This window comes from Crocuta crocuta, unplaced genomic scaffold, assembly GCF_008692635.1.
Source record: "Crocuta crocuta isolate KB4526 unplaced genomic scaffold, BGI_CrCroc_1.0 scaffold97, whole genome shotgun sequence".
Lineage (NCBI taxonomy): Eukaryota > Metazoa > Chordata > Mammalia > Carnivora > Hyaenidae > Crocuta > Crocuta crocuta.
The window spans coordinates 5785898-5807949 of record NW_027531999.1 but is presented as its reverse complement, the minus strand read 5'-3'; the positions used below and the strand labels follow the sequence as shown (position 1 = coordinate 5807949).

Here is a 22052-nt window from a genome sequence, read left to right as displayed (position 1 = left end):
AACACATTGTAGAGTTCATACTCAAATCAAGATCCATCTGATTCCAAAGTCTTTTCTATTAATCAATATACTCCGATCCCATCAAAACAGGCTATTGAAACAGTTTCTAACTTCACATATACAGGTCTGTCCATAACTGATGTATTTATCTATAATGTGAAGTCACTGTTTTTTGAGCATTTTTGAGCATCTACAATGTAGAATCACTGTTGGATGTTGAGAATACCAAGTTATGTAGCAAGTACCTTGGGAACAGTGAGCACGGAGCAGTGAGCTACGCCTGGGGGTTGGTGCATTTGAGATGAGTATGGAAGGATGAGGGAGTTTAGCAGACACAGAATGGGAGAAAAAGATGCTTTAGAAAGAATTATATTCTTTCCCTTTTGGATTCTGAGAATACGCCAGGTATAAGAAGGGGAGCATAAGGTATGCCAAATGGCCCTACCTTGTAGTCCCCATACTTGATGCCCTTGGAGGTGGATTCTGAGCTCAAGGAAGGTGGGGGGGGGGCGGGTATGGCAGTGGGTATATCTGGTACATGACACAGCAAGGAACAGTGTGGGGAGCCTGGACTCTGCAGAGGGAAAATAAGAACCAGTAATGGAGATTCAGCTTTTATAACTGGAGTTTGGGGAATGTGGGGGAGTAGATTATAAGGAAGGTAATTTAGGTCAAAACAATATGGAGGGGGATTCAACTGAAGCAAAGGCCCTTAGGCAGAGGGTAAGGGAGACTGTCCTGGCTGATTTGTCTTAATGAGAAAAAATATATTGGTTTGTACAAAGTGATATTCGTCAGTGGCACCCACAGTCACAAAACCAAAAAAATTCCAAATATTTAACCGTAAGAACACTGTCAGGTAAAGTTTGATGTATCAATTCAGTGGAATCTTATACAGCCATTCAGAACTGAGTTCCTGTGTGGGAACATGGAAACTGCTTACATTTAAACAGCACAATACAAAATTATATCTCACTCTAAGTATCCTAGGAACTATACGATGATATGCAAAAATGAAAGGGGTTGCGTTGGTTGGTATCATTATTTTTACTTTTTACAACTTAAAAGGGAAAGATCATCTCAAGATTTCTCCGAGGTTCTGTCATTACAGAGCGTGATTATAACCATTGATTGTTAAACATAGTCGATGTTCTAGACACAGTTCTGTTTCATGGATTCTCTGGTTTAATCCTCATAGCAGCCCTACCAGGTGAGTATGATTATTTGCTAAAGGTCACAGAAATCTCTTGTCTGAGACTTCCCTGTGAAACCCAGAACATAAGCCCAGGCAGCTGCACTTCAGGATTCCTGCTTTTTACCACTGTGATATGTTGCTTCACTTTAACAACAAGGTCGTTTTGGCATGAACGGCCTTGCTAGGTAAAAGGTGGCCTAATGTCATTCTGAATTCCTGCTTAGGGCAAATGATGTTAGAAAAGTCGCCCATTAAGAAAGTACATGCATGGGACGCCTGGGTGGCTTAGTCGGTTAAGCGTCCGACTTTCGCTTAGGTCATGATCTCGCGGTTTGTGGGTTCGAGCCCCGCGTCAGGCTCTGTGCTGACTGCCAGCTCAGAGCCTGGAGCCTGTTTCAGAGTCTGTGACTCCCTCTCTCTCTGACCCTCCCCTGCTCATGCTGTCTCTCTCTCTCTCCTAGAAATAAATAAAACATTAAAAAAAAAAGAAAGAAAGAAAGTACATGCATTTGGGGTCAACGAGACAAGCTGGATTCTCCGTTCAGTTTAACCATGGAACAGCGTGGCTAATTTGGGAAATTTCTTCGAATCTCTGCCTACAAGCAATTATTTAATCTCTTGACATACTGCTGTAGCTCCTTTTATATATAAACCCCATGTATCTAGTAACTCTGCAGAATGGATTTTTCTCTGTTAGCTGAGCTAAAGCAATCAATTACTGAGGATAGATTTAGAATCCCACAGAGCACTTGCTTTAAAGAGTCCCTGGACAAGCTCTGTTAACATGGTTCCCCCAAACTGTCTAAACTTTGCCAAGCTAAATTCTGGCTGTGTGGTGCAATGAATAGGTTACTAGGTGCTCTAAGATGTGCTAATTTGTGACAAACACAGAATCTTACATTTTGTAACCCCTTATAAGAATGTAGCAATACATTCATGGATGTTATTTTAATTGGTCTCTGTGTCTCCTGAAAATTCTTCTGTTGTTGAATTCCAACCCCCCAGTATCTCAGAATGCGACCGCACTGGGAAAAGGGTCATTGCAAATATAATTAGTTAAGATGAAGTCATGTTGGAGGAGGGTGGGCCCTTCATGCAGTATGCCTGGTACCCTTATACAAAGGAGAAATTTGGAACAGATATGCACACGTGGAGAACACGGTGTGAAGATGAAGGCAGAGACCGGGGTGGTGCAGTGGAAGCCAAGGAACGCTGAGGAGTGCCAGCAAGTTTTCAGAAGCTAAGAGGGAGACTTGAACAGATTTCTCCTTCACAGCCCTCAGAAGCAAGAAGCCAGCCCTGCCCACAGCTTGATCCTGGACTTGTAGCCTCCAGAACTTTGAGACCGTAACTTTCTGTGGTTTGAGCCACTCAGGTTGTGGCACTCTGTTACAGCAGTCCTAGGAAGCTAATATTGTCTCCAAAAATAGTCTCTTAAGACAGGTACCCTATTATTTTCCTCCTCTCGTATAACTAATAATCAACACTTAGTTCAAAAAAAGATCAAGCACTTTCTTTTCTTTCTTTTCTTTTTAAATTTACATCCACGTTAATTAGCATACAGTACAGTAATGATTTCAGGAGTAGATTCCAGTGATTCATCCCCTGTGTATAACACCCAGTGCTCATCCCAACAGGTGTCTTCCTTAATGCTCTTTGCCCATTTAGCCCATTCCGCCAACCCACCACCCCTCCAGCAACCCTCAGATTGTTCTCTGTATTTAAGAGTCTCTTATGTTTTGTCCTCCTCCCTGTTTTTATATTATTTTTGCTTCCCTTCTTTTACATTCATCTATTTTGTATCCTAAATTCTGCGTATGAATGAAGTCATATGATACTTGTCTTTCTCTGACTGCTATTTTCGCTTAGCATAATACCCTCTAGTTCCATCCATGTTGTTGCGAATGGCAAGATTTCATTCTTTTTGATTGCCTCGTAATGCTCCATATATATATATATCCATTCATCCATCGATGGACATTTGGGGTCTTTCCATGCTTTGGCTATTATCTATGGTGCTGCTATAAACATAGGGGTGTATGTGCTCCTTCCAAACAGCACACCTATGTCCCTTGGATAAATACCTAGTAGTGCAATTGCTGGGTTGTAGGGTAGTTCTGTTTTTAATTTTTTTTTTTTTGAGGAAGCTCCACAGTGTTTCCCAGAGAGGCTGGACCAGTTTTGATTCCCACCAGCCGTGCAAAAGAGAAAGGATCAAGCGCTTTATATGTATGAACTCTGTACTAACAACTCTGCCTGTGGGGTGTGGGATTTGATTATTCTCTCCATCTGGTGGACAGAAACTGAGGCACAAAAATCAGGACCCCCTGCTAAGAAGCTCGGCAGACCAGCATTTCAAACTGAGTGTTCTTTTTATGATGCCATGTTGCCTTCATGAAAGGGAGACAAAGGCAAGGGGGAGCTGTGTCGGCGAATGGAAATGAAATGAAAACGACACAGATGTTGAAAAGGAAGTGGAATTTGGGGGCAGACCGAGACATGGGGAAGAGGCGGATGACTGGAGAAGGAAACTTTTGGGGACACATTTCCCAGAATATATTTCATAGCAACTGTCGCCCTGACGTCCTGCATGAAGAGATGGTGCCAAGGTCACTGTATCTCTTGCTCATGGCACCCACTAGCATTTGAAATACTCTGGCAAGTTTTGCAGAAAAGAACTCTAACTTCAGTTGGCCCAAAGCTTTTTAAACTTACTTAGCATGGAATCTTTTTACTACTGTATTTCTCTAATGTTACAGAAGCAAGTTCTGCGGGCCAGAGAGAAGCAGGGGTGAGGAGACCTACAGATGAGTATTCACAGAAGTTAAAGTCCTAACATGAGGTGAGTTCTTTCAGCCTCATCATCTCTTTCCCTTTCATTGCAAGATTCTTAAATATTTACTGATTTTTTAAATTAAATATCAGGGTGCACCTATGTGGCTCAGTTGGCTAAGTGTCCAACTCTTGACTTTGACTCAGATCATGATCTCAAGGTTTGGGAGATCGAGCCCCACAATGGGCTCTGCTCGGACAGTGTGGAGCCTGGTTAGGATTCTCTCTCTGCCTCTTCCCCAATTTGCTCATATTCTTGCTCTCTCTCTCTCAAAAAATAAATAAATAGGGGCACCTGGGTGGCTCAATCGGTGAAGCGTCCAACTTCTGCCCAGGTCATGATCTCGCACTCTGTGAAGTGGAGCCCCACGTCAGGCTCTGTGCTAACAGCTCAGAGTCTGGAGCTCACTAGGATTCTGTGTCTCCCTCTCTCTCTAACCTCTCCCTCCTCCCATACTGTTTGTACTGTCTCTCTCTCAAAAATAAACAGTAAAAAAACATTTAAAACTTAAAAAAAAAACTTTAAAAAATATATAGGAGTGCCTAGGTGGCTCAGTTGGTTGAGCATCTGACTTTTGATATTGACTCAGGTTGTGATATCATGGTCGTGGGATAGAGCCTGGGATCAGGTTCTTGCACTGGGTGTGGAGCCTGCTTGGGATTCTCTCCCTCTCTTTCTCTGTGCTCCTCACCTACTTGTGCTTTCTCTCTCTCTCTCTCTCTCAAAATAAAGAAATAAACTTAAAAAAGAAGAAATTGATCTATTAAAAAATAAATATCAAGCATACAAATAGCATATGGAGAATAATGTTAGAAAAAAACACTCATGTTAACATCACTCAGCTTAAGAAATATAATATTATGGGGGCACCTGGATGGCGCAGTCAGTGGAGTATTTGACTGTTGATCTCAGGGTTTGAGTTCGAGCCCCATATTGGATGTAGAGATTACTTAAAAATAAAATCTAAAGAAAAAAAGAAATTTAACATTATGGATACAGTTGAAACCTCATGTGTATCTTTCCTCATGACATTTTCTTCTTTATAACTTCACCTGCTTCCCAGAAGTAACTAACTACCAGTACTATTCCAAATTTCTTATGTTATCATTCCTATGCATATCTTTAGGCTTTTACCATGTATGTAGGTATTCCTAAACAATATGGTGTGGTTTAATATGTCTTTAAACTTTATACAACTGTTACTATCTATCTATCTATCTATCTATCTATCTATCTATCTATCATCTATAGATAGATTTTTTGTATTTTTAATTTTTTTTCTTTTTGAAAGAGAGGGAGAGAGAGACAGAGAACGAGTGGGGGAGGGGCAGAGAGCGAGGGAGACAGACTCTGGGCTGTCACTACAGAGCCCAATGCAGAGCTTGAACTCGTAAACCATGAGATCATGACCTGAGCTGAAGTCGAATGCTCAATGGACTGAGCCACCCAAGCATCCCATAACTGTTACTATACTGTATACATCTTCCAGTGACTTAATTTTTGTTCAGCATTATGCTTGTGAGCTTTTTCCATGTTGCTATATTATCTCTAGTCCATTCATTTTTACTGTAGTATTGTATTCCATTGGATGAATATGCCAATATATAATCACACATACTCTTATTTAGAGACATTTAGCATGTTTCCTATTTGCCATTACAAGTAGGCCTACAATGAATATTTTCATGCATAAACTGAGAAAAATACAAGAAACTTCCTGGTACATATATTCTTTGGTCACAGGTATGTGTATACTCAGTGTTACTAGGTATTGCCAAGTTGCTCTCCATAGAATTATGCAGAATTCAGTTCATACCCACTGTGTAGGACAGTTCCAGTGGCTCTGGATTAACTCTTGATATTAGTGTACATCATCCTCGCCAAACTAATGGTTGTGAAATGATATCTCATTATGATTTTAATTTATGTTTGCCCATTTGCTAATTATATGCTTTTTGGCCATTTGGGTGTCTTATTCTGTGAATTGCCTCTCTTTGCATATTAGTTTTCATTTATTTTTTCTATTAACTTATCTTTTTCTCATTGCTTTTATGAAGTTCTTTATTAGTTCCCAATACTATAATAGTAATCTTTCCTCCATTATTGCTTTATAAATGTCTTTCTGAAGACAGGGGCTTTTCTCTTTATGGAGGTTTCTTTGCAGAGAAGTTATAATATAGTCAAATTTATCTACATTTTAAAAACGTATTTATTTTTAAATTGAAGTATAATTACCATACAGTAGTATATCAGTTTCAGGTGTACAGTATAATGATTCAACAGTTCTATGCATTTCTCAGTGCTCATCAATTCAAGGGCGCTCTTAATCCCCTTTATCCAGTTCACCCATTCTGCTACCCACCTCCTTTTTGACAACCAGTAGTTTGTTTTCTGTTTTTAAGAGTCTGTTTTTTGTCTCTTTCTTCTCTACTTGTTCACTTGTTTTGTTTCTTAAATTCCACACATGGGTGAAATTATATGGTATTGTCTTTATCTGATTTATTTCACTTAGCATTATACCCTCTGGGTCCATCCATGTTGTTGCAAATGTCAAGATTTCATGATTTTTTATGGCCGAGTAATATTCCATTGCATCCATATACACTACATTGTCTTTATCTATCCTTCTATGGATGGATACTTGGATTGCTTCCGTATCTTGACTCTGGGAAATAATGCTGCAATAAACAAAGGGTGCATATATCATTTCAAATTAGTGTTTGTATTTTCTTTGTGTAAATAGTAGTAGAATTACTGGATTACATGGTAATTCTATTTTTAATTTTTTGAGAAACCTCCATACTTTTTTCCACAGTGGCTGCACCAGTTTGTATTCCCACCAACAGTGCGCAGGGCTCCTTTTTCTCCATATGCTCTCCAACACTTGTTATTTCTTATGTTCTTGATTTTAGCCATTATGACAGGTATAAACTGATATCTCATTGTGAAGTTATAAATTAAAACGTAATCAAATTTATTTACTTTTTATTATGTTTTGCACTTTTTGGATGTTAAGAAGTCTTTCCCGACACTCAAACTGTAGAGATATTTTCCTATATTTTCTTCTAAGAGTTTTAAAGTTGTTTTTTTTTTCTTTTTACCTTTAGAACTTTAATAAACTTGGAATAGATTTTTGAGTATTATGTGAGGTAAAGATCCATTTTTCCCCATTGGCCTATTGTCGTAGAATCATTTATTGAAAAGTCTATCATTTTCCTCACAGAGAATCTTCAGTGTCACCTCTGTCATGATATTTTATTATCACATGAGTTTCTTTTGGATCATAATACTATATAATTATTCTCTTTATCTATTGCTACACCAATATCATCCTGAATTAGTTGCTATAGCATTATAAGAAGTTGATTTCTGGTATGGTAGGTTAATTGCATTGATGGGCATAATCAATAGCCTCTTTGTATTTCTATCTTTAACAATATAACTTTGCAGGTCACTGCATCAAGAAGTTGGCTACTTCTCTACCCTTTGAATCAGGACTGGACTTACTACTTGTTTGGCCTACAAAATGTGGGGGAAGTGACAGTGTGCCAAATTTAGGCCTTCAAAGACCTTGTATGCTTCCATTCTTCTTTTGGAATTTTGCCTTCACTCTGGGAATAAGCTCAGGCTACTGTGCTGAAGGAGGAGAGGACACATGGTACAGGGTAGAGTCAATCCAAGCTAAGACCAGCTTAGACCCGTCAGTGCCCAGCCAATTCACCAGCTGCCCTTATGAGTGATCCTAAGCCAAATAGCCATGCTTGGCTTAGATCACCAGAACTGCACAACTGACCCATGAACTTGTGAGCCAACATGAATGCTTATTTGTTCTGCCCCTGAGGTTTTGTAGTTGTGTGTAACATAATTATGCAAAACGATAACTGACATACAGGGCAAGTCTCCTATCTTGTTCTGTTATTTAAAACCATCTAAGTTGATCATAGCCTTATGTGCTTCTCCATATAGATTTTAAAATTGGTGTCAAATTCCATGACTTGGTTTAACCTTTTTATATATAACTTAGGACACTCTAGGACAGTATCCTTTGCAACATAGAGCCCCTTCCAAACTTTCCCCTTATGTTATCTCCAAAGGTGAAGCTAACTAAATCATTTGTTACTTCATTTCTGATAAATTGTTAAGTTATTTGTATTTGCTTTATCATATTATAATACCATTTTCATAAGATGGTGGTTCTGTTGCCAGGGCAACCAAATGTGATATATGAGCTTGTGGCTTTAATTGAAACCTTAACTCTCTTTGGCTCCATTCCATATGCTTTCTTGGCTCCCTTCATTCCTGAGGTTGAAAGAATGGAGGATATTGCACAATTCTGCTAGCATCTTACATTTTATATCTGTTTCCACCTCCACTTATTAGCATATATATCATTCTCTAACTTTACTATCTTAACTAATCTCATTTCTACTATTTGTCCTTGATAGCTCCTCCCATTCAGTGTAATAATGCACAATATCTATTCAATATATATTTAATGATCACTTACCATGAGCCTGGCACTAGGGTTATAACACTAAATGAAACAGGTATGGTCTGTACCCTTCCAGCATTTATCAGGTTAGAGAGACAGGAGTATAATAGATTAGCATGTAATATTTAACCAGAATGGTAAGTGCCAAGAAAAATAAGTACAGGCTGACAGGTGGGGACCTGATCTAATTTGGATCAGTGACAATTTTTGTAAGGAATAAAATTTAAGCTGGGACTGAGAAATAACTTGGAGTTATCCAGCGTTGGGAAGGGCCTGGAAGGCATGGGTTACAATGAATGATGGAGCCTTGAGGTCTCAGGGAAGATGAGAGGTTTGGAAGGAAGCCAATGTAGCCGAAGACTAGTATGTAAGAGTGAGAGGAGCGTGAGATGAATCTGGAGAAATGGATGGAGGCAAAAATCACAGTGGGTCTCACAGTGTACTCGCACCATCTAGTCAGAACTTGAGTTATAAGGGTCTGAAATGGTGACGTCATCCAAGAGAAGTTTATTTCACCCCGTAGCCCATAGCCATATACAGAACAAGCAGGTGTAGACATGCACACGGTGTTCCTTGTCCTCCATGTATGTATCCCAGGCCACTTCAGGGCTGGATCCATGCTGCTTCCCTGCTGAAATGGACACAGGACTTCCCCCCACACCCCAACCCCTCATGGGTTTCTGTGGTGCTATACCCACACCAGTGAGACCAGAAATCAAGCCTAGAGGCTTGGCTTAGCATGATTTACTTCAGGGCATCGTTCTGCATACAATAGATATTCCATGATCATCCTCCCTGGAACTTTATTTTATAGTTTATTTATTTTAAATATGGGACGCTTCACGAATTTCCATGTTGTCCTTGCTCAGGGGCCATGCTGTCTTCTCTACCATTCCAATTTTAGTATATGTGCTGCCGAAGTGAGCATGTCTATGGAACTTTAGATACTCTAATACACTTGACCCAGTGCGCATCCCACAGATGGCCTGACTTGAGAGCCTGTGGCTGGTACAGCAGTAGACGACACATCCTTACATGGAGATTACGTAATCTAGGGTCAGGTCTGAGAAAGACTTAGTTTTACTCTTAGTAATTTGCTTCTTGTCACTTCTTGGTATCCTCATGTTTATTTTTTTTCTGTCAGGGACCCCATTATTTCTCGAATTTCAGATCCTCTAACAACACACATACTCTCAGGAAATGGAGTATGTGAGAGAATGCATTTAAATACTGACCACAGGGTATAGCCTAGGCAGGGTTTTCTTGGCCCCAGTTTTCAGAGTTGGGTTCTAGGCCCAGAGTCCATGACTCCCCCACTCCCATGATATTCAGATGTCTGTGTGGATGTGTGGTTAGTGGACATTGGTAGTTTTCACCTGCTCAGTATCATGTCCTTCTTCAGTAACATCAAGACCCTAATTACCCTTTTAGGACCTTGATCCCCTCTGAATACTGTTCTATTTTGGTAGCACTACCAGTCAATAAACTTCACTTCCTTTAGAATGGCAGGGAGGAAGAGGGGAGGATCTAATTCAGGCCAAACAGAATTCCTCCTGGGAAATCTTTCTTGCAACAAGGGGAGAAAAATGGCTTGATCTGATTCATGTTACTGGCAGCGCAGAAGAAATCGTGCCCACTAGGAATTAGTTCCTAGATCTAGGATCTAGGGATCTTTCCTAGGGATCTTTCCTAGGGATCTTTCTAGATCCCTAAGTTTTCTAGACCTATTTCCTCTCCCATTCCATTTCCTTCCATTAAATCCCTGCTGCTTAAATCAGCTAGGGCAGGCTTCTATTGTTTGCAATGGGAGGAAAGTCTAACTCACATGGTGTGCATGTATACATCTTTCTGAGCTGCAAAACTGAGGTTCTCAAAGGTGTCCATCATCCTCCCCCCCAAAAAAGCTTAGAATCACTAGATTAAATGGTCGTTTCTTTCCCTGAGAATCCAAGGAAGAATTGGAGACGCACATCCTTGCAAATTAACAGATGGTTGAGTCACTGGCTGAACTAAAACTCAAAATTGTGGATTTTCTGGCATCCTCTTGCAAAGTGGAATTATTTTTGGCAGAATGGATCTTTCTTGGGAACTCATGAAATAATTGTCGATAGCCCCAAATCAGAAGCCCAGCCCTGCCTTTACCTACAGTTGAGCTTTATTTTCTGATTAAAGCCATCGTTCCTTTCCTACCACCCTGGCCCGTACCTGTATTTACAACAGTTTTCCTTCTGGTCAAAGAGCTCTTTCTATGCATGGAAGAGTTCAGCGCAGCTGTAGGAGTCAGGGTGGAACAGGTTGAGTTTGTCTCTAGCCAGCCTTCCTCCAAGGCCCAGGTAGGATGCTGCAAAGTGCCGAGGGAGGGCTGGGGCTCCAGAAACTCTGTAAAGCTTAAGGAAAATTTTCTTTCTTTATCTCTTGAAAATTATTAGAAGCCAAGTCCACAGTTAAGTGCAAATTGGATGGTTCCTCATCCCTGCTCTAAAATGAAAGGCTTTCAAGAAGAAGAAAAAAGAAGGAACAGACAAGTGGAAGCCCTCTGGGGTCCAAACCACTAACATCAGAGACAGTTCCAAGATAGATCCAATTTTTATCCATATCCCATCCCCACTCTCCTCTTGGCCACCAGCAAATTATTTTCGCTTTATGCAAGGAACGTCATTTTAAATTTGGGGTGGCTGATGTAGCTATTGCTATTTAATCACATGCACATGTACACACGCACACATACACTCGCCCATCTGAGCTCCCCTTCTGTTTTTTGCTTTCATTTGAAATGGGGTGAGTTCAGGGGCGCCTGGATAGCTCAGTTGGTTAAGCACCAACTTCGGCTCAGGTCGTGATCTCACGGTTCGTGGGTTCGAGCCCCGCGTTGGGCTCTGTGCTGACAGCTAGCTCAGAACCTGGAGCCTGCTTCGGATTCTTTGTCTCCCTCTCTCTCTGACCCTCCCCTGCTCACACTGCCTCTCTCTCTCTCTCTCAGAAATAAATAAAATATTTTAAAAAAATGAAACGGGGTGAGTTCAGGAAACAGAGTTTGTTTGTCCTTGTCTGCTTCCCACAGGAACTGAACTGCCAGGGACAATGGTGCCCTCTTCCTCTGGGTTTGGTTCCTTGAAGAAGATGCTGCTGGATGTCACAGCAGGCACGGGGGGAATTCAGCTGGCATCACTGAAAGTTGTGCTTGAATAAGGACGAAGACCCAGGGAAAGCAAATGCTTACTTCAACAGAACTCACGCTGGCCTCCAGCGGAGTGGGGCCAGAGCAGAGTGGCGGTCAAACACCATCCTTTTACATGAATGGTACACTAGGGCCACTGACTTTCGGAATGAGAGCATGATGGCAGAAGTTATTTACGGATTCTTACCATCTGTCTTGACTCACAAGGTTGAATATCAATTGTTCTCAAAATCTATTTCACGGGGTGCTTAGGGGGCTCAGTCGGTTGAGCATCCAACTCTTGATTGGGCTCAGGTCATGATCTCACGGTTCATGGGGTCGAGCCCCACGACAGGCTCCACACGTAGCGTGGTATCCTACTTGGGATTCCCTCTCTCGCCTTCTCTCTCTGCCCCTCTCCCGCTCATGCGTTCTCTCTCTCTCTCTCTCAAAATAAATCAATAAACTTTAGAAATCTATTTCACAGTTCTTCAGAGTATTTTCCTTCATATAAGCTTGTCAGTCAAAAATCTACTACCAAGCCAGTACCCAGGCACTGTATTGGATGCTATTAGATGATAATGATGGAAAAATACCCATTCTGGTTTGATGAGCAAAAACTTAGCAAAAAAGCAATTTTATTTCAAAACTTAGGTTGATAATAATAAAATCAGTTATCATTTGCTTGGCACCTTCTCGGAACTATGCAAGGTGTTCCACATACGTGAGAGCTGATCCTCCCGGCAACCGCAGGATGCCAGCTAGGTGTTACAGAGAAAAGTTTGTGCTTCTGTAAAACACTCCGCATCATGTAGTGCACACTCTTTCACATGATTAGATTCTGATTCTGATTCTGGGGAGGGGGTCTCTGAGCCTTTTATTGCGTTTACGTGATTTTATTACTCTGTACCTATAGATAACTGATAGCAATGGAAGTGATTCTTGTCTGCAGATACACAAATACACACTTGCTAGATGGAATTACGTTGGCTTTTCCACCCCTTTGACCCTCATTGGAAAAAGCCAATTTCTATTTGTAAACTCATTCCAACACTTCTTTATACCATATAGTTATGCTTCTTTTATTTCTCCTTTGAACCAATTTAATGTCTATCTGTTAAATAAAATCTTTAGCATGTGCTTATTTTATAACCTGTATGAGAATAATGATTTTATCTTTACTTAGGAAATATCCTTTTGTGGAGTGCCTGAGTGTCTCAGTCAGGTAAGTATCTGACTTTGGCTCAGGTCATGATCTCATAATTTGTGGGTTCGAGCCCTGTGTCAGGCTCTGAGCTGTCAGCACAGCTGACGGGAGCCTGTTTTGGATTCTGTGTCTCCCTCTCTTTCTGCCCCTCCCCTACTCATGCTCTGTCTCAGTCTCTCAAAGTAAATAAATGTTAACAAAAAATAAAGAAAAAAGAAATATTCTTTCACATTGTTGTTAACACCACTCTACAGAGGCTCAGAATCAAATGACTTTCTCAGGACCACTAATGATTAAGTGACCCACCTACGGGTTAAACCCCTGCACTTTCGGACTCCCTAGCTTACGTGTTTTCTTATAATTTTGCACCTGCTCTGTCCCTGGCCTGTGTTAGGCAAGTACGAATATCCTTTTAAGTCATTCAGCTATAAATAGGCTCTTCTATCCTGGTGCTATGGGGTTATAAAATATTCATGATATAATCTCTGCTTGCCAGATAATAATCAAGGTACACACACAAAAATGGAAGGAAAATGCACGATAGAGGAAGAAAGGAAAAGGGAAGGAGTGGTAAGAGTCCAAGGGATTAATCTTGAAAGCTTTTAGGAAGTGATAGTCTTCCAGTCTGCATTGTGTAAATGGAAGGGGCATGAAGAAGTAGGCTGTAAATTAAAGCCAACAACCTGTAAACCTGGGTCCTGAAGCCTCCAGTCCAGCCACCTGAAGGAGCAAACCAAGAAACAAGATTGTACCATTGCTTGCATATTTGTTATCTAACACTAGGGGGGAACGTGGCAAATGAAACCAATTCTAATCTCCTAATTATTTGCACATATAACTGCTTTGCATAAAGTTTCTATTGGCCCAAATTTGATTGAGTTGTGCTTAAAACTGTTGTCATGGGCTCTTCCATGTTTGTAGGCTAAACTCTAAACTCCTTCAAAAAATTTTTGTTATTTACTTTTGAGAGAGAGAGAGACAGAGAGAGACAGAGCATGAGCGGGAGAGGGGCAGAGATAAGAGACACAGAATCTGAAGCAAGCTCTAGGCTCCGAGCTGTCAGTGCCCAATGCAGGGCTTGAACTCACAAAACATGTGATTATGAGCTGAGCCAAAGTCAGATGCTTAACCAACTGAGCCATCCAGGCACCCATAAACTCCTTCATATCAGCTTTAATGTGGTCTCTACCCATTTTTCATCTATTCTGATATCCAAAAGCATTGCTCTCTACTGGCCTCCCTCGCTCCTCTCTCTGCCTGTCTCTGTCTCTGTCTCTTTCTCACACACACACAGCCCACAATCTAGGTTTCTGACTCCCTAAAGTACTTGAAGTCCTTCACCCCACAGTGCTCTTTTGCAGCTCACTTTTTACTAAAGCTTTGCCCCAGCACCCCCTTTACACCCTTCCCCACCTTGGCAAGCCTCTACGCATCACTCAACACTCAATTTATTTTTTTTTTGTCCTTAGCATAGCCTACGTTTTTTTCTTTTTACAAATAGTTTATTGTCAGGTTGGTTTCCATATAACACCCAGTGCTCATCCCAACAAGTGCCCTCCTCCATGCCCATCTCCCCCCTCCCCCCCCCACCCCTCGGTCCTCAGTTTGTTCTCAGCATTCAAGAGTCTCTCATTGTTTGCCTCCCTCCCTCTCCCCCACCATTTCCCCCCTTCTTCTCCCCCATGGTCCTCAGTTAAGTTCCTCCTAATCCACCTATATGTGCAAACATATGATATTTGTCCTTCTCTGCCTGACTTATTTCGCTCAGCATAACACCCTCAAGGTCCATCCATGTTGCTACACATGGCCAGATTTCATTCTTTCTCATTGCCATGTAGTATTCCATGGTATAGATAAACCACATCTTCTTGATCCATTCGTCCACTGCTGGACACTTAGGCTCTTTCCATGTTTTTGCTATTTCAACACTCAATTTAAAGAGTCGCTTTCATTATGGAAAACTACCGATCTGATTTGTGAAAATCATCTTTCCCCCAAACATATGTCACTGCCAGCATGCACTCTCGGTTGTGCCTATTTGTTTACACAGTTGCTTCCAGGGATGGTGCCCAACCTGCCCTGCTGTGCCTTCTCTCCCCGGGGCCCCACATCGCCTGATGTGTAGACTATGCTCTGTAATTGAATGCATCATGCATCAGTGAATCGGTGGATCCACCAAGGAGCTAGGCAGGGTGAAGGGGTACTGGAAGGAATCGGAGAGGCCGGTGCATTCCCACCCTTCTCTCCATCGCAGAGGAAAGCAAGGCGCAGAGCGGAGAGGTGAAATCTGCCAGCACCGCCCCCCCCCCCCCCCCCCAGAGGGAGAGCGGGAAGGGCTAGAAGAACACAGGACTCCCTCCCCTGAGTTTCAGACAAGCCAGGCTCCTTTCCGCTGTGGTGGAGTGTGGGGAAGGAAAATTGCTCTTGGAGAGAGGGATGGTTTGTGCTTTGTTTTGTTTTTGTGGCGCTTTCATAATTTCGGTAAAGATATTTTTAAGCCGAAGCACGGGGCGGTTCAGTTTTCATTACCCAACTTGGCATTTTCCTCTTGTGCGCAGAGCTGCTTGGAGCCCTTATCACAGCGCTGTAACCACATCCCCTGCTGGGCCCAACGCTAAATCAACAGTGTCAGTTGAAAACAAACACTAACAGGTGTGCTGCACACTGAGCGTGGGAGGGTATTTATTCTGAAGCGAGGGCTAGTCAACTGGAGGGGGTAATAAACCCCGTCCAGATAGGGCCGCGCTGCCCACTCTCACCAGCCTGGGGCACGGGGAGAGTCGCCGAAGGCTTGCAAGGGCTGCAGCCTGGGAACGCGCTCCCCCCTCCCCCCGATCAGGCCCGTCTGTGAGAGCGTTGCAGAAATGCGATTTTGCAGTTACATGTAAAGCTCCCATCAGGGGCTTCTTCTTCTTCTTCTTCTTCTTTTTTTTTTACTACTTTTTAAAATTTATTTCTAGGAGAGAGAGAGAGAGACAGCATGAGCAGGGGAGGGTCAGAGAGAGAGGGAGTCACAGACTGAAACAGGCTCCAGGCTCTGAGCTGGCAGTCAGCACAGAGCCCGCCCGACGTGGGGCTCGAACCCACGAACCGCGAGATCATGACCTAAGTCAGACGACTAAACCACCCCGGCGCCCCTCCCATCAGGGGCTTCTTAAAGCTCCCTCTTAGGAGAGGCCCAGGCAAGTGCGGCTGATGTGTCCTTCTCAGGAGCCCCTGGTGGGGACCGGAGACCAGCAGAGGTCTGTTCAGGACAAGAGCACACCCAGCACCTCGTTTCGGAGGCAAAGGAAGACCTTACAAACGGTCTCAGCCTTCCGTCCAGATCCCACAGAGCAGATCTAGTTCTCCTCTTCCTTTTTCCCTGAAGCTGCCGCCCCAGGTCCCCCAGAGCCAGGTGATGCTGAGTAATAATAGTTACCAGAATGGAGACCCGGCCTGCCCAGAAACGCTTACTGTGGGCTGGACCCCAGTGCACTTCGCGGCGTTATCGGATCCGAACCCGCCTCAACCCCACGAGGCGGATATCACTATCAGCATCCCCTCCGCTTTACAAATAAGGAAATGACGGACAAAGAGATATAAATTGCCCGAGGCTGTACAGCCGGCAGGTTCCTGGTGGAGACATGATTCATTTCAGGCCGTTGGTTTCAGAGCGTGTGTTCTCAGTCCTTCACTGTCCGCGGCTTTGCGTGTGAATCGGGTGGTTCCCAGCCCTGGGGGGCATCAGAATCACCCCTGTCGGGGCCAGCTTCCAGAGTTGGGGTAGCCAGCTGATGATTTACGTGCTCTGGGGTAGCCTGGGTGTTTAAAATACAAACAAGTAAATAAGTGTGTGTGTGTGTGTGCACGTGTGTGCGTACAAGTGTGTAACCCCATCCGCCCCGGGCGCTTGAAGAGGGCAGCTGGGAGAGGTAGGAGTTCCCACCATGATTTTCAAAGCTAAGTACCGAGGAGGCCCCAGCACGCAGCACTGGAAGGCCGGCCAAGGAAGGTCTGGCCTGGGCGTGGCGCGGTGACTAAGGCGTGGGGAGGAGGCCAGAAAGGAGGCAGAGGTGACCAGATGCGGTGCTAGAGAGACGAGAAAACCAACAGGCCGAGGTCTCTGTGTGCCAGGCGCGGGCGGTGGAGATGCGCCCAGCGAGAGCACCGCGGAGGGTGGCCGCCTTCGGGCTGCACAGACGGTTCCCGGAACTTACCAGGCCTGTAAAGAGTGAGAGTTCCCAGAAAGGTGTTTTAAGAGAGAGGCTTGCCCTGTAAATCACGTCTGTTGGAGCTACCAGGGGAGCATTTAAGGCTCTGAAGTGCACAGTGTGGGAATCTCTTCAAGCCAGGGTCTGGGGGCTTAGGCTGTAAATGCTGGGAAGTGGTGAGGGGGGGGGGGTGTTCCCTCGCCCTTTCTTCAGCGGCCGACCTGGAATGAGACTGTATTTTAGTTACAAGCTATTCTCATCCTGTAGGGGCTGTTTACCTTTGAGACATAGCTTTTAAGATTATATAATTCAGGGGCGCCTGGGTGACTCAACTGGTTAAACGTCCAACTTCGGCTCAGGTCATGATCTCACGGTTGGTGGGTTCGAGCCCCATGTCGGGTGCTGTGCTGACAGCTGGGAGCCTGGAGCCTGCTTTGGATTCTGTGTCTCCCTCTCTCTGCCCCTCCCTGGCTCATGCTCTGTCTCTCTCAAAAATAAACATCAAAATTTTTTTTAAAAAAGATGATAAAATTTTTATCCATTAGAGACAAAAGTGTTTTAAAATAGAAAAAACATGTCACTCATAATTTTATTACCTAAAGGTAACAGTTATTATTATGGATATTCTTTTATGTTTTTTTCCCCCGGACAAAATTTTTTTTCAATACAATGTTAATCATAGTAAATGTGCAGTATTATAACCCGCTTATTTCACCTAAAATAGCATAAGGCTGTTTATTCCTTGCATCACGTTCTTTATTCCCTTCATAATAATTATATTAACAATGATGAGGTATTGCTGGGATTCAGATAATTGAATAATCTATGAATTCATTCATGGGGGGAAAATTGAATAAGAATTCTTGATAAGAATTGCTCCTATTTTTACTATATATATAGCCTAAAACCAGGTATCAGTATGTCTACTACTTACAAACAATCCTGAAATCTAAAGAATTTTGCATGTTAGAAGGAAGACTACAAGACCGTTAAGTATCAAGATAATAATGGTAATGAAACCTGACAAACATTGTTTTGTGGATTCGACTACTACTCACTGCTGTGGTGAGATTTCTTGGTGCCCACAGGGCCGATGCTGTGGGGACCACTCGGTTCTCCCACTTTTTCTCTGTTCTGAACTCTTAGAACCCCTATTCACACAACCTGCAGGCATCACGGACCTTCACTCGTCATGGATGCTTCCTTTATATCAAGTCTGTTCTTCTGTTCACTCTAGCTCATGAGAATTCAAGTGGTACCATTTGGTGCCCATGTAATTCCACATTGAGCCTTAAAATCTAATCCAAATGGGTCTGTCAGCTAATCTAGAATTTGGCCATATTAATTTCTAAATTTTGATGGATAGGTAAACATAAAGGTGAACATGTTTCACAGAGAACTTCCAAATACGGAAGATTTATCATCAGACCCCGGCCACTTTGAGACACGTTTGTTTATCGAATGCCTTTACTGTACAGGTGACTTACCTAGAACCACTCACTCACCAGAACTGCATGTAATTCCCATTTCACAGATGAGTTAACTGAGGCTTGCAGAGGTTGTGACACTCGCTGAAGGACACGAAGCTGTCGAGTGGAGGAGCTGTAGCTCTAATCTCTGTCTTTGCCGTTCCCTCGTCCATTCCCTGGCCTCCCACACCTCCCACAATCTTTGACAAAGTGTTCTTTTCCCATCTGGGGTTTAGCATGTTTACTCTGATAGGGACCAGGGCTAGAGAGAAATGCCTTGTCTCTTCCCTTTAACAGCTGTCATGTGTGGTGTATGTATTTAGTTATAAAGCTAACCTGACAAGGATGGACACTTTAAGACATTTCAGTAGATTTGGCAGTAGCCTAGGTGGTTGGCAGCCGCTTGCCAGCTATTAAATGGTTCTGAATATATGAAGACTTGTAATTTCCTTCTCGAAGGGGCTTTGCCAGAGAGACTAAGCCACGTGGCATAATCCCTGAATGCACATTGGCATATGCAGGAGCTCTGTTTGTGCAAATGGATTCTTAGAACCAATCAGGCTGGCTTGGTATTTCATCTTTTGGCCCAATACTATACACTGGCACAAATAACACTACCCCTTCCACGCACCGAAGTTCAGAATAATAAATCAGCCACTCTGTAATTATATTGGGAGAGCCAGCTTTCTTCTCTCCGTGAGCAGATTGATGTATCTGTTTAGACAGGATGCCTTGGGCTCTCTGGGAACCTGGGCTGACTTCCTAGTGCCCAGGCAGGCCCTGCCCCAGATCCCCGCGTGGAGAGGTGAGTTCCCACTGTGCAGGTCTGCTGGGACTAAACTGGTTTCTAAACCTGTTTGGCTTCTCCGAAAGGCCCATAGCTGTCAAAAGTGAAACAAAGCCAAGCGCTGGGGATGGCAGAAAGGCACAAACTCATCCGTCAGGCTGTGCGAGCAGGAAGGCCGTGGGAGGCTGAGACAGAAAGGCTTCCTTCGCTGCATGATCTCAGATGGCTGTTAACATAGTATTTGAGGACAGTCTCAGACAGAAAATGTTGGCCCAGGTAATCTGTTTGTCTGAATTCATGCCATTCCTTCAGCAGTTAGTGGGAAGGAATTGAAGCAGCAGACACAGGTGGGCAAAGTAAGACATACAGGAAGGTCGTTTCACACAGGTGAGAAAAGTCACCGCTCCCTTGTCCTGCCTTGGTTCAAAGCACATATAAAAAAGATCATATGAACATATTAATGAGGGCATGGTGGGTGGGTGAAAGGAGGAGACATACTCTTAAATCCTGCCATAAAAATTTACAGGTCAATCACATTAGAATTTAAAAGTATCTTTACATTATAGCATCAAGCCTGATCAATACTTCATCAGTACATTCTGGGACTTGCCCATGAGCATCAAAGTTTCTCCTGTGGATGTGTTCCCTGCCTGTTCCCGAATGGCTTAATTTGGCCCTGTGTGTGTGACTCATATGCCTTCCCCACATTTAATTAGATGGTTTATTTTCTGAGATCAAGTTGGCTATTTTGTCTTCATGGCTGTATCTCTTTGCTTTTGTGGTTTTTTCTGCTGGGAGTCCTCTAACCCTGACTTGCTGGCAATGCCTGGTGTCTTTCAGGGCTCAGGTCTTGGTTCAGATTTCTCCTTTTCAAAGAGGCCTTTCCTCACCTCCCTTTACTCCTAGCCACTCTCTGCCACAGGTCGATGTTGAATACTCCATACTCTTTATAGATATCCCACTTACCTATTTCCTTGCTTATCTTCTGGGCCTCACCATCACCCATGTAAGGATCTTGTATTGTTCTGCATTGTACCCCCAGACCTTACGACAATATCGAGCATACAGTGGGCATGTGTGAAATACTTCCTCTCATAAAATGCCCTCCCTTAGCACCGACAATGTCCCAGGCACCATCTTGGGAGCTTTAGAAATGCTAACTCATTGAATCCTCAAAACAAACCCGCGAGGCAGGTCCTACGCTTATCTCTATTTTATAGATGCCCAGTTAGGATTTGAGGACAGCACCTGTGTTCTAAACAATAGCCTTATGTTTTGCCTCTCTAGCATTGTTGCTAGCATTGTTGCTGAATAAGTGAATGAGTATCTGTCATCACCATTACCTAAAGACTCATCGGTTCATCATAAGCTCTAAGTCCAATAAACACAAATATCATGATCCTAAAATTGGGTCTTAAATATATGACAAATACCACACGAGGCTAACAGTCATTAGGCTTAGGGGGTGCCGGGGTGGCTCAGTCAGCCAAGAGTCTGACTCTTGATTTCAGTTCAGGTATTGATCTCAGGGTCATGAGTCCAAGCCCTGCATTGGGCTCTGTGCGGGGTGAAGCTTACTTAAGGGGAAAAAAAAGAGTCACTAGATTTAAGATTGTCCCTGTCTTCAGGGGAAATGGGGATATAGCTTCATTATTGGTTCCTAACCCTCCAGATACAGCTCTGTAGCTTCTGGTAGAGAATAGCATGTGATACTGATATCGCAGAAGGCAAATATTTTTCTCTTTAAGCTGCCACAGCCACTGAAGATTAGTCAGATGGCTGGAGGTATGGGGACACTCAACAATGTTTATGAATCTTGGTGGGTTTTAGAACTGGTTGCATATTTTTTGAATGTATTATTATTCCTGGAGCTTCACCTCATAAATTTTGGTTTTGCTTAAATTCATATATGTTAAATCAATATAATAAGTGTATGTACACTTATTTTTAAAATAGTATTTATTTTTGAGACAAAGCATGAACAGAGGAGGGGCAGAGAGAGAGTGGGGACAGAGGATCCAAAGCAGGCTCTGCGCTGACAGCAGTGAGCCCGATGCAGGGCCCAAACTCACGAACTGTGAGATCATGACCTGAGCCAAAGCTGGAGGCTTAACCTGCTAAGCCACCCAGGCGCCCCACACACTTATTTTGACAATAAATAGATTTAATTTGCATTCTCACTTGGGATGTTCTTGAGGGTCTTGGAGACATAGACAACTATCATTCTTTAAAACAGATTTCACTTTTATCCTCTCGTTGTGTTTCAAAACACCCCCGAAGTAGGCAGAGCCGGAATAATGTTAGTCTCCCTAGATAACGGACTCCCAGATCACTGATATGGACTCTGGGGGGGTTCTTCCTGCTTCTGTAGCTGCTTTCTCGAATTCCCTCTGCTGGTTTCTCTTCATCTTCCAAACTTGGAACATGGGTGTGATCCAAGTTTCAGCCTTTGGGCATCCTTCCTCTACACTCCTCTAGGCGGCCTCATTCACTCCTTTGACTTTAAATACTATGTTTATGCTAATGAGGCTCAGGTGTGTATTTCCAGCTCTGTTCGGTCCCTTTAGCTCAGTACTGTTAGTCTCTTTGACATTTTCACTTGGTCATCTTACGGGCATTTCAAACTTACATGCCCCAAACTGGGCTTCCAAAGTGGCTCCTCTCAGTTTTTTCCACTTGAGTAAATGACTACGCTATGTTTGTAGTTACCAGGCCAAAG

The 22052-nt window shown here is 43.1% G+C and overlaps 1 non-coding gene across 1 annotated transcript; it reads right to left on the bottom strand.

Annotated features, from left to right (window-relative positions):
• Nucleotides 1-9344: 9344 nt before the first annotated feature.
• Nucleotides 9345-9448, bottom strand: LOC144240881 (U6 spliceosomal RNA). The gene has a single exon (XR_013337880.1). It is a non-coding gene; the product is annotated as a U6 spliceosomal RNA (small nuclear RNA).
• Nucleotides 9449-22052: the final 12604 nt, after the last annotated feature.